The sequence below is a fragment of the Stegodyphus dumicola genome, chromosome 4 (assembly GCF_044657685.1).
Source record: "Stegodyphus dumicola isolate Sdum_Otavi_A_Nest chromosome 4, ASM4465768v1".
NCBI classification, from domain to species: Eukaryota; Metazoa; Arthropoda; class Arachnida; order Araneae; family Eresidae; genus Stegodyphus; species Stegodyphus dumicola.
The window spans coordinates 232482097-232495692 of NC_140771.1; the positions used below are offsets into that span (position 1 = coordinate 232482097).

The 13596-nt window shown below is 37.4% G+C and overlaps 1 pseudogene; it reads left to right on the forward strand.

The window, feature by feature from the left end:
- Positions 1–4303: 4303 nt before the first annotated feature.
- Positions 4304–5256, forward strand: LOC118193768 (ran-binding protein 9-like; annotated as a pseudogene).
- The last annotated feature ends 8340 nt before the right edge of the window (positions 5257–13596 follow it).

Below are 13596 nucleotides of genomic sequence, written 5' to 3' on the forward strand. Positions count from 1 at the left end.
ATTTAATATATTTCTACCAGGTGAACTCTTTGAAGAAATTTTCCTCCAATCGAATATATCAAAGATTCGTAATTTTAACTCTCCAACTTCCCAGAATTCTTATTCTGTTTCTTCGAAAGTTTGAGAAGCAAATATTTTCCCATACGTTCAAATTGTTCTGAGTGGCTAAATTTTTTTTTCTGTTCTACCTTTAAGACAGAAGTATTCAACTGACCTCTTCGATAAAATAAATTTAAAGTTCTTCGATTGATGCAAATTTTTCGAGAGACGAAAGAAGAAGTAGAAAAGGCAAGTAATTGGATAAAGTCGAAGAAATTGGATTTTGCGTTCGCTTCCGCATTCGAATAAATTTTGACTTGACTCGGTCTGGAAACTTCACTCAGCTTTAACGGTGGATTGGTACTTTCTAATGTTTTCCATGTCAAGGGTAGAAAAAGACGAAAAGGAAAAAGGGGATTTGGAAAAACTGTAATTCAGATGTCTTTAATTCGAACAGTATTTCAACTCTTATTATAGAACTTGATTTTTATTACTCAAGACTTTGGAGAAAAGTCTGTTACATAAGAAAGGATTTGATGGTGAATCCTTATAAGCCCTTTTTGATTGATGATAAAGATTTGATTGATAATAAGCTTTAACCTTGTTTCTTGACTTCTCTCATTTTAATCATTTTTTAACGTGCTTTAAGAACAAGTTCAATAATTCCATATGACAAAGCAAGCAACCGTCATATAATTAATAAGGAAAAGAAAAAAAATGTTTGATGCTAGTCTACTTTCTGCAACTATCATGTAGTTTAACAGTATGCAGTTATCCAGAAATGCCACTACCCTATTCTTGTACTTTTCCATTGACTTTATTATCAGTCGATAAAAGTGCTTCTTGTCGCCCAAACGGTATAGTGGTTAGAAGAGCCTACAACGGTACCGAAGGGCCAGGGTTCGAATCCTGGAGAATACTGGATGTTTGTATATGTATAATGTCGGTGCGGCATGGCGGCTATTTAAATATACGGCAAGCCGCAAGTACTCTCGTGTGGATTGGTGGGAGTGGAGAGGGGTGGGAGATCCTCGGATTCTCCCCTCGGAGTGCTCTCCTTCAACTCTCCTTCCTCGGAGTGCTCTGGCAACTATTGTCCCATGTAATATGGACAAGACAACAACAACAAAAGTGCTTCCAGTTGTCCTTTAAATTTCTGCATTGCTCAAGAAATATAAGATGCGTATTTAGGTGATGTACGAAAATAACCCATAAAAACTGATGCCAGTCAATTCAACCACCAGAAATATAGCCCATAACAAATTACGGATGTTTCATCTGTGTAGGAAAGAACATGCGTAGTTAATCATTAATATGCATGCCTTCTCCGAGATTCGACCCTTCGGTACTAACTAACTAACTAAATTTGTACCTGCTCAATAGCAAACAAACTTAATAGCACTACAGGGACTGAAAATCAGCCAGAAGCCACCTTATGGGTGGTTAGAACTCGCTTGTTGGGCTCAGGGTCCCACACCCCCGAGACACCAACACTTTTAATGAACTCTCAACGAACATCGAGCCCACCGCTAAACACGACCAAGTCAAGACCACCGTCTCGGCCGGGCCGAGACCACGGTGGGGTGGGCGATGACAACTTAGGGTCGATGACCGGCCGTTATATTGGGCTACCTGCCAGCACTACACGGGATGCCCCTCTCCTAAGGCTTTTACATGGAATACCAAGGACAGCAGGGACCAGACGCTCAATGGCCCAGTTTGCTATTTGGCTACCAATACCCTGGTGGAAGGGACTTACACCTCCCGGCCCATGAAGAGCAAGTATGGACCATCGGGACCCATCGGGACATGGACCATCGGGAACCCCATGGACCATCGGGAACCGCCAAGTTCATAAATTTTATACCCCCGTGGCCCAGACTGCCTAGGTACAGATCCTAGCCAGTAGCTTCGCAGAGTTCTCTACGTCGACCCCCGGGGGGGACCCTTCGGTACGGCACTCAGCCACGCCGGTCAGCGTAAACCGGTTGGCGTCGCTGACTGCTGTATCGAAGGGCCAGGGTTCGAATCCTGGAGAACGCATGGATGTTTGAAAATGTATAATGTCTGTGCGGCAGGGGATATTCTAAATGAGCGGTGAGCCGAATGTCCTCTTGAGAAATTGAGGGTAGGGAAGAGGGATGAAACACCCTCAGACCCATGATGCCGGGATGCTGTCGATCAAAATTGGTGGCAAAACTGAGTTAAATAGCACTTTCACTTGTTAGGTGCTCAAGGCTGTTGCCAACGACAGACGTAATCTTGTCATGAGGAATTTCGTGGTATTAGCTGACTATAGGTGACTATAAACAAGTGAGCATTAGCAACATCAACGACATAATTTGCTTATTTTGAGTTGTTATTTTTAGAGAGAACATCACAGTTTAAGAAACAGAGCAAAGATCCTCCTTCTTCAGAGTGAGAATTGCTCATTTTTAATATTCCTCTTATGCACAACTGTGGCATCTATGTAAATTGAAATTTGCTGAAAACACACAAATTCATAATTAAATAATTCACATTTTTACATCAAGTTATTAAATACATTGAGAGCCATTTTATGCTTTGCGATAGCTAATTAAACAAATAAACTTGAAATACATTAACATATTATAAATCTATATTATTATTAAAACATTTAACATTTCATACAAAATAACAAGACCTATTTTTGAAATCAAGCTACAAAAATTAATACTTAACAGAGTTATTGAAATGTGTGCAAAAACGCATTTTCTTAAAATAAGAGTTATTAGCTGCATAAATCTTACTAATATGTGCAATGCTATGCTTAATATCAGTAGGCTATTAAAAGTTTAAATGCGCATGTTACAGTATTGAAAATAGAAATCTGAAAATTTATAGCATTAACCAAAACCATAATTAAAGTCAATTAAAAATATTTTTATACAGTAAACTTTTATTTAAAATAAATATGACAATTAACGCACTACAAAGAAAAAATAATTTATCATGCAGCTTAAAGGGTATGGCAACCTGCCTGCTACAACTCAACGCTGCCAGTGTGGTAATTCATAACAAAGAAAAACAAAATAATGTTTATTCTATTGTTAATATAGATACCAAACAAATTGATATTATTAACAATCTGTTTATGTTATCATAAATGCTTGTTCAGCTACGCTTTATTTATTATTGTTCAAAACGGCTTATTATACAAATTAAATTATTTTTGTTATTATTATTATTGAAAGCAGCGAGTAATTAATTATCTGTCTAAAATTGTACTGCCATTGGATTTATTACCTGTATTTATTACGAATAGCAACCTGCAATGTTGCACGAATATGGAGTTTGTATGTCAAAATTCTGAGCAACATCAAGTTATCCAGTGTGATGAGGTGCAAGTGATGAAGATGCTCTGTGAGTCAACATATTTCTGTAATAATTTTAACGGATATATGTATCGTCTGCTGAAATTGAGCAGCTGATCTCCGTATAATCCACGCCTTAAATTTGGAAATTGACAGTTCAAGTTTGACTGGGAACAGTGAACCACAAACCAAGTCACCAAACTGCACCAGCGAAGACGCATTTATGTCGGAGAATAAAGCTTTCTGTGGAACTCGATGTATAAATGGTTATGGCGCTGGGATTGCGGTTGCAACAGGCAACAGAACTGTGAGGGCTCGGTTGATCAGGAGGATGAAGGTTTTGCAGAGCTCTACTACAACACTTCACTCGGTGGTACAAAGCCTCGTTCTGAAAATAGGTTGCTTTGCTATCAGCACCGGATTAAAATTTCTGGTGCTTGGTTTTTACCGCAATTGCCTTTGGTCGGATATTTTAATATACATCACCATTCTGGTCATTGCACTTATTCCTGACGTACTCACCACGAATGTAGCGATGTGTCTCACCGAAACAGCCCTCCGTACGGCATCGAAGAATTGTCTAGTCAAGAACTTGGACGCAGTAGAGGCCTTGGTTTTCACAAGTGTAATCTACTGTGATAAAACGGGGATAATCTCTGAGAAGTTGATGCCATGGGGAGTCACCTGAAAGCAGTTTAATGCTCAAATCTTGATTATTGCGAATTACTCCCGGATAAGTTAAGTTGGTTGTGGACTCTATCAAACGGCGATTCTTAAGATAGACAAATAAAGAAAATCTTTATAAAAAGTCAGCGCCAATAATAGGACTTGAAAGAGTAGCAATAATGAATGGCCATTGGAAGTTGCGATGCTTCAGATCATCCTGAACCCTGAAGTGAGGGCAAATGGCGACTATGAGTGAACACATAGGATGAAATGAGTCTCAAATTACTTCTCTAAATTAGCAAGTGGGTCGCCTTAAATTACTATATCCAATGGTTAATGAAAGCGAAACACCTCTTCCACGATCATGGAGTCCTAAGGATAAATTTACATATATTGGTCTTTCTCAAAATAACCTTAGAGTGCATTACAAAGAGTCTGGTAAAAATCACAAATATGCCGCCAGTGTTCGTGCTACCCACTCAATACCTGCTGCTTGTGGATTATATTATTCTGAAGTAAAAATAGTGAGCAAAGGCAGTGATGGATATATGGGGGTTGGTCTTTCTGCCCAAGGTGTGAATATGAATAGGTTACCAGGCTGGAACAAACAATCATATGGCTACCACCGGCGACGATGGTCATAGTTTTTGCTCCAGTGGCACTGAACAACCATATTGTCCAAAGTTCACTACGGGACATGTAATTGGTTGTGGTGTGAATTTCATAGACAATACCTGTTTTTATACCAGAAATGGTCATCATTTAGGAATAGCATTTACAGATCTCGCACCAAACCTGTATTCTACTGTTGGTCTTCAGACACCCGGTGAAGTTGTTGATGAAAACTTTGATCAATCACCTTTTGTTTTTGATATCGAGGATATGATGAAGGAATTAAAAAGGCGCACAGGTCTTAACTATTGAACGATTTCCCGTGGTTGATAAACAAAGTGAATGGCAAACTACTCGTCATAGGATCGTTCAAACATACTTTGTTCATCATGGTTATTGTGCAGCAGCTGAAGTATTTGCTCAAAGTGCAGGACAAGCCTTCACAGACGATATTAAATCAATCAAAAATAGACAACAGGTTCAGAAACTTGTACTGGCTGGACGCATGGGCGAAGCAATTCAAACAACTCAGAATCTTTATCTTGGACTTTTGGAACAAAATCCAAACTTATTGTTTATGTTGAAATGTTTACGATTTCCATGAAACTTTGTGATAAATTACTTATTCAAAATTTTTTATCTTCCCTCGTATATGCGTACAAAATTTTAAAATAATTAGAAGGGCTGCTCATAATTCATTTACGTTTAACTCAAGCATTGAAAACATGGAATTTAGATTCAATTTATTTGAAATAATTGCTTAAAGTATTTTTTCTGAAGCCTGCAGTGAATCAATAGTCAATAAGATAGGCAAATAAAATACACATGTATGTTTTTCTTAGTATTGGTGCAACACTTTTATAGTACAGTGTTACGTACCAGGAATGCGTTGCTATGCATTAATATTCCGCATTGCCTAATCTTGCATTGTATTCTTTTCAAAAGCAAAAAAGAGTTATATAGACTTCAAGCTCATACACGCAAATAAAGACAGAGCAATAAAAGACAGAAGAATAGAAATGCGTAACCCTTTCCTTTCCAAAGTAAAATATACCCCGTGCCTGCAAATTTAAAAAACTACCGTTATTGAAGGAGGTATGTGTATGTATAAGGGAACGTGTTTACATAGCTCTAGGGATCCGAGTGATTGTCCGTATTGAACTGGGGCAATACAGCCATCGAGATACGTGACTCTGCATTCTGATATCGCGAACAACGGTCCGGCAAAGTCCATTGAAACACCGTTCTGAATAAGAACGACATATAAAGGCAAGTTAGAGATCTGCGATTTTAAAAAGCCTGGTCTGAAGTTCCACAACTCATTACCGAATTTTTCATTAAGATTTTAATATTGGATCTTCCGCTCTTGTTTATTTGAACTCAAAAAAAAAAAAAAAAAAAAAAAAAAAAATTAAAAAACAAAATCTGAAATGTTTCAGATTTTAAATTACGTCCAAAGGGGCGTTTTTTAACATTTTGTGTGTTACCTTTCTTTATTAAATATCATGTTCCTCGCACTTAAACCATAAGATCCAGTGCAACAGCAATATCGCAAAATAGTTTTAAAACGAGCATATCTTTAGAATTTCCGATACAGAGACTCACGCGCTGGAGATAAAAATGTTTTTTTCTGCACAACGTTGCCATTGCTCGCTTTGAAATCCTTGAGTTTGTTAATCAAAAATTCGTCAAAGTTTTAAAAAATAGGAAATCGATCATAAAACAAATTTCAAATTTCAAATTTGGTCTTCCACATGCTCATATTCGTTGGAGGATTACGTTATTCAAAATTCGATGACTCTATGTACCGTTGTTTTATCACAATACGAGAAATATACATACATTTATGCAGATTTTTCATTATTTAATTTCTTCAAATATAATGCAGGACTCTAACATTTTGTGGCAACAGTTTGAAAAGTGAACCGACATTTATGAGTCCGACGCAAAATGCCAAAACGAAACTAATAGTCCTTCGGGATTCAAATCCCTTTGGACTAAAAACTGTAGTTAGCTCTGTTCCGGAAATTAAATTATCTGTGCATGCATACCACTGTCTGTCAAGTTAGTGTAGATGGGAGTCAAGTTAGTGTAGTTAGTGTTAGATGGGAATGAAGCGTTACAGAAAAGTAAAATGACTGGGTAAAACATTGGTAAATTGTCAGAAGCAAATACAAATTGGCCCTTATTCAACTTCTGGAGATTTAACAAATATATGTAAAGGGAATAAGACTGATTATAAGCCTAAAACTAACTAATCAACAAACGGCTCAGAATTGTGTTCTGCGCTAGATAACAAACTCTCGCTGGTATTTGAGAAAAAACCCGTATGCATGAGGAACTCAGTACCGCCCAACCGGTATAGTTGTTAGCGTCGCTGACTGCCGTGTCGAAATGCCCAGGTTCGAATCCCGGAGAAGGCATGAATGTTTGTAAATGTTTAGTGCCTGTTCGGCATGGGGCACTCTAAATATGCGGTAAGCCGTCCTCGAGAGTTTGAAGCTAGGGGAAGAGGGGGAAGCTATCCACCATAGTTGGAGCGGAAATGAGCCAAATCGCACTGTCACTTGTAAGGTGCTCAAGGTTGTTGCCAACGACAGTCGTAAACTTGCGCTCTTTGACCAGACGATTTTCGTGGGCTTGGGCTGACTATACGCCAGCAACTGCATTAGTCAACAGCGCCAAGACAACGAGAAATTCAAAATAGTCCAACTAAGGAGTCAATATTGAAATTTAACTTGGAAATTTCATGAAAGCCAGGAAGAAATTAAGAATAATCCTACTCTTAAAATATGCAATTATGATTTGAATGATCTCACAAATAGCAACAGACGTATGTCAGGTATTTTCTTCTCTTCTTCTAGTATGCCATCGAGGTGTAATTGGAAGCATACTTGACGCGTATTCGAGATGTCCAGGGTTCGAGTCCCTGCGAGTGCATTGCACATTTTTCAAGTCTCCTGCTTCAAATAACCTAATGAGTCTACAACGTATGTTATCTAATTTTATTATTATTATTATTATTATTATTTGCTTTGTTGTTGTAACTTATCTCACTTGTCTTGGTAGTGCCTTCCCATACTAACTAACTATTAAAAAAATGGTGCTTGCTTTATAAGAATTTACAAAGAAAGATTGAGGAAATGGGCTGCTGAAATTTTCCAAATGGTCTAGAGTTTACCTATTACAGTACATCGTGCAATCCAGCATCCAGTATTTATTAAAATCAATAGTCTAGGACATAGAGAGATTACAATATAGTCGCAATATAATTTGAAGTTCCAAAATTAAATTGTTTTGGTGTAACAAAATCAACAGATAAACATAATTAGTATAAAGATAAACATAATGACATAACTATAATAAATATTGGGAGCACAATGTTATAATGAACTGTAATAGTAATTCTAAGGAGGTAAGTGTTTATGGTGTTATTTCAGTTATAAAAAAATATTACAGTTTATAAAGTTCACAAGTTGAGTCACTTTATACATATTCACAGGATGTTAAAATTCACTAAATTTATGCAGCATAAGTACTTAAACTTGATAAAGATTTAGGCCGTAAGAAAAGCGTCGTCTATATAGAGCTTTCATGTTTATTCTTTTATCTTATTCGTAACGTCAGTACTAGACAGTTTCATTTGAAAATACCTATGAAGACATTTCCGCTCTTAGCAGGGAAATTTGTTATTAAGAAAGCCATAAATATATTAATCTTAACACGATTTTCATGATCTCCTTTTTTTCTTCATATTCAGTTTTCTTTAAATTGTAAAATACTTTTATTACGATTCATGACTTATTGTCATAAATAAACTAACGGACTAAACGGACATGTTTATTTACGTATGGGTTTAAACAGCATCGAAGTAATATTGAGATCACTGTATATAAAGCCATGTTACGACTGGGTAGTATTTTACAATAAAAGAATTTCAGATTTTTTATCCAGACCCAGAAACAGAGGACACAAATAAGGTTTGACTCTACTCATTAACCCAAACTCAAACACTCAAACTGACGCCTTTTTAAAATTTGTTTGGTTATGTTTACTTATTTGAGTTTTAAAGTAATAGAAATAATTGAAAAAACATTTCACAGAATATCAATATATAACTAACTCTAGTTGAAATAAGCTTGTTTTTAATGCGAAACATTTGATAATGAAAGAATAAATTTTACTTAAATTTTAATAAAATTAAATTGAATAAAAAATAAAAAAAGTATCTGAAAACTTTCAGATTTTATATTACACCCAGAGGGGCGTTTTTTAACATTTTGTGTGTTACCTTTACTTATTAAATATCATGTTCTTTGCGCTTAAATCATAAAATTCATTCAACAGGAATATCACAAAATATTTAAAAAGGCATATCTTTAGAATTTCCGATACACAGTCTCGCGTGCTAGAGATAAAAAATTATTTTGTTTTCGTACGGTGTTGCCATTACTCGCTTTGAAATCGTAGAATTTGTTAGTGAAAAATTCTTTAATATTTGACAAAATATGGTGTGGTGTATTTAATTATGGCAAAGCACACTAGGGCTATCTGCCTAAGGGGAGGGATGCCTTTCGTGGAGGACTTTCTAAGGGAAACTGGCTCGTATACACGTTACACATGGGGAAAACCACGAAAACGCCCATGCAGCCAGCCCGTTCGAGGGATTCGAACCTCGGACCGAACTACCAGTGTTCAGCGTCTTTACCGCTCGGCCGCTGGTGACAAAATATGAAATAGATAATAAAACGAATTCCAAATTCGGGCTTCCGGATGCCCAGATTCGAATGGAGGACTACGTTATTCAAAATTTGATGTCTCTGGGTACGTTGCTTTTCAAGGTGCGAGAACCATACATACATTCATGCACATTCTTCATTATTTAATTTCTTAAAATATAATGCAGGGTTCTAGAACTTGTTGGCAACAATTTGAAAAGTGAACCGACATTTATAGTGAACCGACGCAAAATGCCAAAAACGAAATTAATAGCTCTTCTGTGGTAAAGCCTTCTGGGCTAATGAAAACCATGACAGAACACAGAACTGGTTTTTAAATAGCTATTGTTGTTGCTCAGATCCACGTAAAAGTTAATTAAATAACAGTACATCTTCAACTGAATAATAATTAGCAGTATACCTTCACCTAACATCCCGCACGAAATATCGTAAATATCGTATCGTATCATCAAATATTTCACTCCCAATGGGGCCATATATTGGCTAAAATTTATCTTATAAATTATATCTATTCTCTTGTTTTCAGAGTATATGTATATTCAGAGTATGCTATACGAAGTATCTGAAAATATATGCAGAGTTTTACAAGGTTTTGTTTGATTAGCAAAAGCAGTTTGTTTGGCTTGTTTCAGATCCGCAATACCCTCATTCCAGAATTAATATCCTAACACACACAGAGATAGCAATGTACTTGGTTAGAAACACATTCACCGGCAGATGATGTAATGCATATGCAAATACGGTTGGTATAATGCTGTCCTATATAATGCGAAATCCCACATGAACTACCATTCCATCTTCCCTCCTTATAGTGCTTTCTCTTAATAGCTCAGCCGTTCTAGTCTTTAAAGTGGATATGCAATGCATTCAGATCTCTTGAATGCTACTACCCGCTTCATATTCGTTATATAGAAAGTGAATGTGTGGTTATGGATTAACACAAAGGCAAATTGGTATATCCGGAGGTACTACTTGCAGGATTTCATAGAAGTAGGAAAAAATTATTGCATTTAATGATCTTTCAGAGTGACTGTAGCCAACTTAGAAGCCTATAAGTTGTTTTTCTCCCTCCTTCCTGCATTCCTACTGATGTAACAGTAGCACACTCGGCGCGCATTCGAGAGATCCGGGTTCGAGTCCAGGCGAGGGCATTGCTCATTTTTCATGTCTTCTGCATCAAAAAATCTATTAACTCTAGAGTGGCGCCCGAACTAAAAGGTGGTGAATGATGATTCCTCATCACCAGAATCTGGAGACTGAGTTCTCTAACTCCCAGTCGCCCTTTAAAAGGGGAAGTGTATAAGGTCGTTAGAATAAGCACCCGAGCGATTTAATTCATAAAAAATTATCACAGAGGGAAGTATATAGGGTGACAGGTGAATGCAGGGCCCGGACACCCGGACGATTTAATATGACAAATGGGTATCGTCCAGTACCCGCACCTATTTAGAACAACACAACCCTGGCGGCTTCCTGAGAGGGCTGCATCGGAAATATATTAATGGAGAATATGAGGTATTGAAGTGGCCAAACAAGGGCGTGTGCATATATGCTTCAGTATACAATTAATAAAAAGTTTCATACACAGATACATTGGTGGTATAGGTACATTGGATACATATGTACAGTGGATGGACAAAAATATGGAAACACCATGTGAAATGCATGTTTGAAAAGAAAGATTGATTTTAATGAAATATGTAGGTGGCGCTGGCGTTTTTGACTACTGACGCAACCTATACAACTTCGTAAATGTGCTAAACAGTTCGGTTGTTGTCGGAGTACTGTTATGTGAGGTTCCCATTGCATTATGTCAGAGTTAACAGACCTCGAACGTGGGCAAATTGTTGGAGCACGTATGGTAGGTGCTTCCGTAAGCAAGGTAGCCGAGGTGTTTAGTGTGTCAAGAGGTACTGTATCGAAGATTTATTCCGCATATTTGAAAAGCGGAAAAACATCATCTGCTAAATCACAGCGCGGACGAAAGTGTGTCCTGAGTGATCGCGACAGACGATCATTAAGGGCAATTGTGACGAAAAATAAGAAGACCGCAGCTGCAAAAGTTACTGTTGAAATGAATGTTGTGTTACTGAACCCTGTGAGTACCAAAACAATTAGAAGGGAGCTTCTTAAACAGGGAATTGCTGGCCGTGCTGCAATTGAGAAGCTACTCATCAGTGATCCTAATGCCCGTAACAGGAAAAGGTGGTGTTTAGGTCATAAAGCCTGGACTATAGAGCAGTGGAAGCGAGTAATATGGTCTGACGAGTCTTCTTTCACATTGTTGCCCACTTCTGGCCGAGTTTACGTCTGGAGAACGCCATCTCAAGCCTATAATACAGACTGCAGCCATATCGGGGTTCTCTGCTAGCCCCATGATAACTGTATCAGGGCACATGACTGCCAAGACTTATGTGAACATTTTGGCCGATCAAGTTCATCCCATGGTACAAACTTTGTTCCCCGATGGTGATGGTGTCTTCCAAGACGACAAAGCCCCTGTTCACCCAGCTCACATTGTCCAGGACTGGTTTTCTGAGCACGAGGAGGAGTTGTCCCATCTCCCCTGGCCATCACAGTCACCACACCTGAATATTATCGAACCTTTGTGGTCTACATTGGAACGGAAAGTGCGTTCTCGTTATCCACCGCCAACATCGTTATCTGAACTTGCCACCGTTTTGCAGGAAGAATGGTATAATATTCCCTTGGCAAACATACAGGAACTGTATTTATCCATTCCGAGAAGACTGCAAGCTGTTTTGGATGCCAACGGGTTTCCTACACCATATTGAGCAAAGAAACGTGTTTTTTTCTAAAGGTGTTTCCATATTTTTGTCCAACCCCTGTATATTGGTCTAAGTGGTTAATGAGATAGGCAAACAATAAACACTTGTACATTAAAAGAAATGCTACACTGATAATGCAACTGGCGCATTAATGCAGAGCATGACAATTAATGAATACACGTAATCGTGTGTCATTCTGCATGACTATACATAAACTACTAGAAATGATATGCATAAACACATACGAATGATGGCGATAAATGAAAACACATAATCATGCATTATTCTACTGGGCTATGCACACATCAATAAAAATGATACATACGTTGACAGAAATGATACATTGAGAATGAAAATTATGTATCAGTGTGAACGATGACAATTAATGGTTACACATATTCGTGTATTACCTTACTTGGCTGTACATATATATTAGTACAAATGATACACTTAAACACTTATACATTAATGGAAATGAAATACTGAAAATGGCACTTGTACATTATACGATAGATGAAGAATAATGGTAACACGTAATCGTGTATCATCCTAAGTGGCTATACGTACAGTAATAGAAATGATACACTTATACATTAATATACATTTATAACATGGTAAATGATGCATTTATACATTAATAGGAATGGTACACTGACAATGAAATTTTCACATTAATACGAAAGATGACGATTAATGATAACACATAATCATGTATTATCCTACTGCGCTATGCGTACATGAATAGAAATAAGACGATTTAAACACCTGTAAGTTGACAGATATGTTGCACTGAGTGTAATGCTTGTGCATCATTGCGAGAGATGACAATTAACATATACACATAATTGTGTAGCTTCCTACGTGGCTATACATACATTAGTAGAAGTGCTACACTTAAACATTAATACTAGAAACTACACACTGAAGATGGTACTTGTGGATAAATATGAAACATGACCATTAATAAAAATACATGAACATAAATTATCCTACATGGCTATGTATACATTATTAGAAATGAAACCTTAATGCATACATAGCCATGTAGGATAATTTATGTTCATGTCAGCGAAGTATATAAGGTATTTTCCCCTCCTTTCAGTAACAGCACATTTTTCACGTCTTCCAGCTTTAAAAAAAGTAACCTCTTTAAACTCTATAGTGGTGTCAGAACTAAAAGGTGGTGAGTGATGATTCTTCCCGACCAGGATTTGGCGATTGGGTTCCTTAATCTCTAGTTGCCCTTTAACAGGGGAGTTTATTCCTCCTTTATGCATGCTTTCGTGGCGTAATGGTTAGCACACTCGGCGCGTATTCCAGAGGTCCAGGTTCGAGTGTCGGAGATGGCATTGCTCATTTTTCTCATCTCCTGCTTCAAGATAACCCAATGTATCTACAAGCCTTCCAGAAATTCAG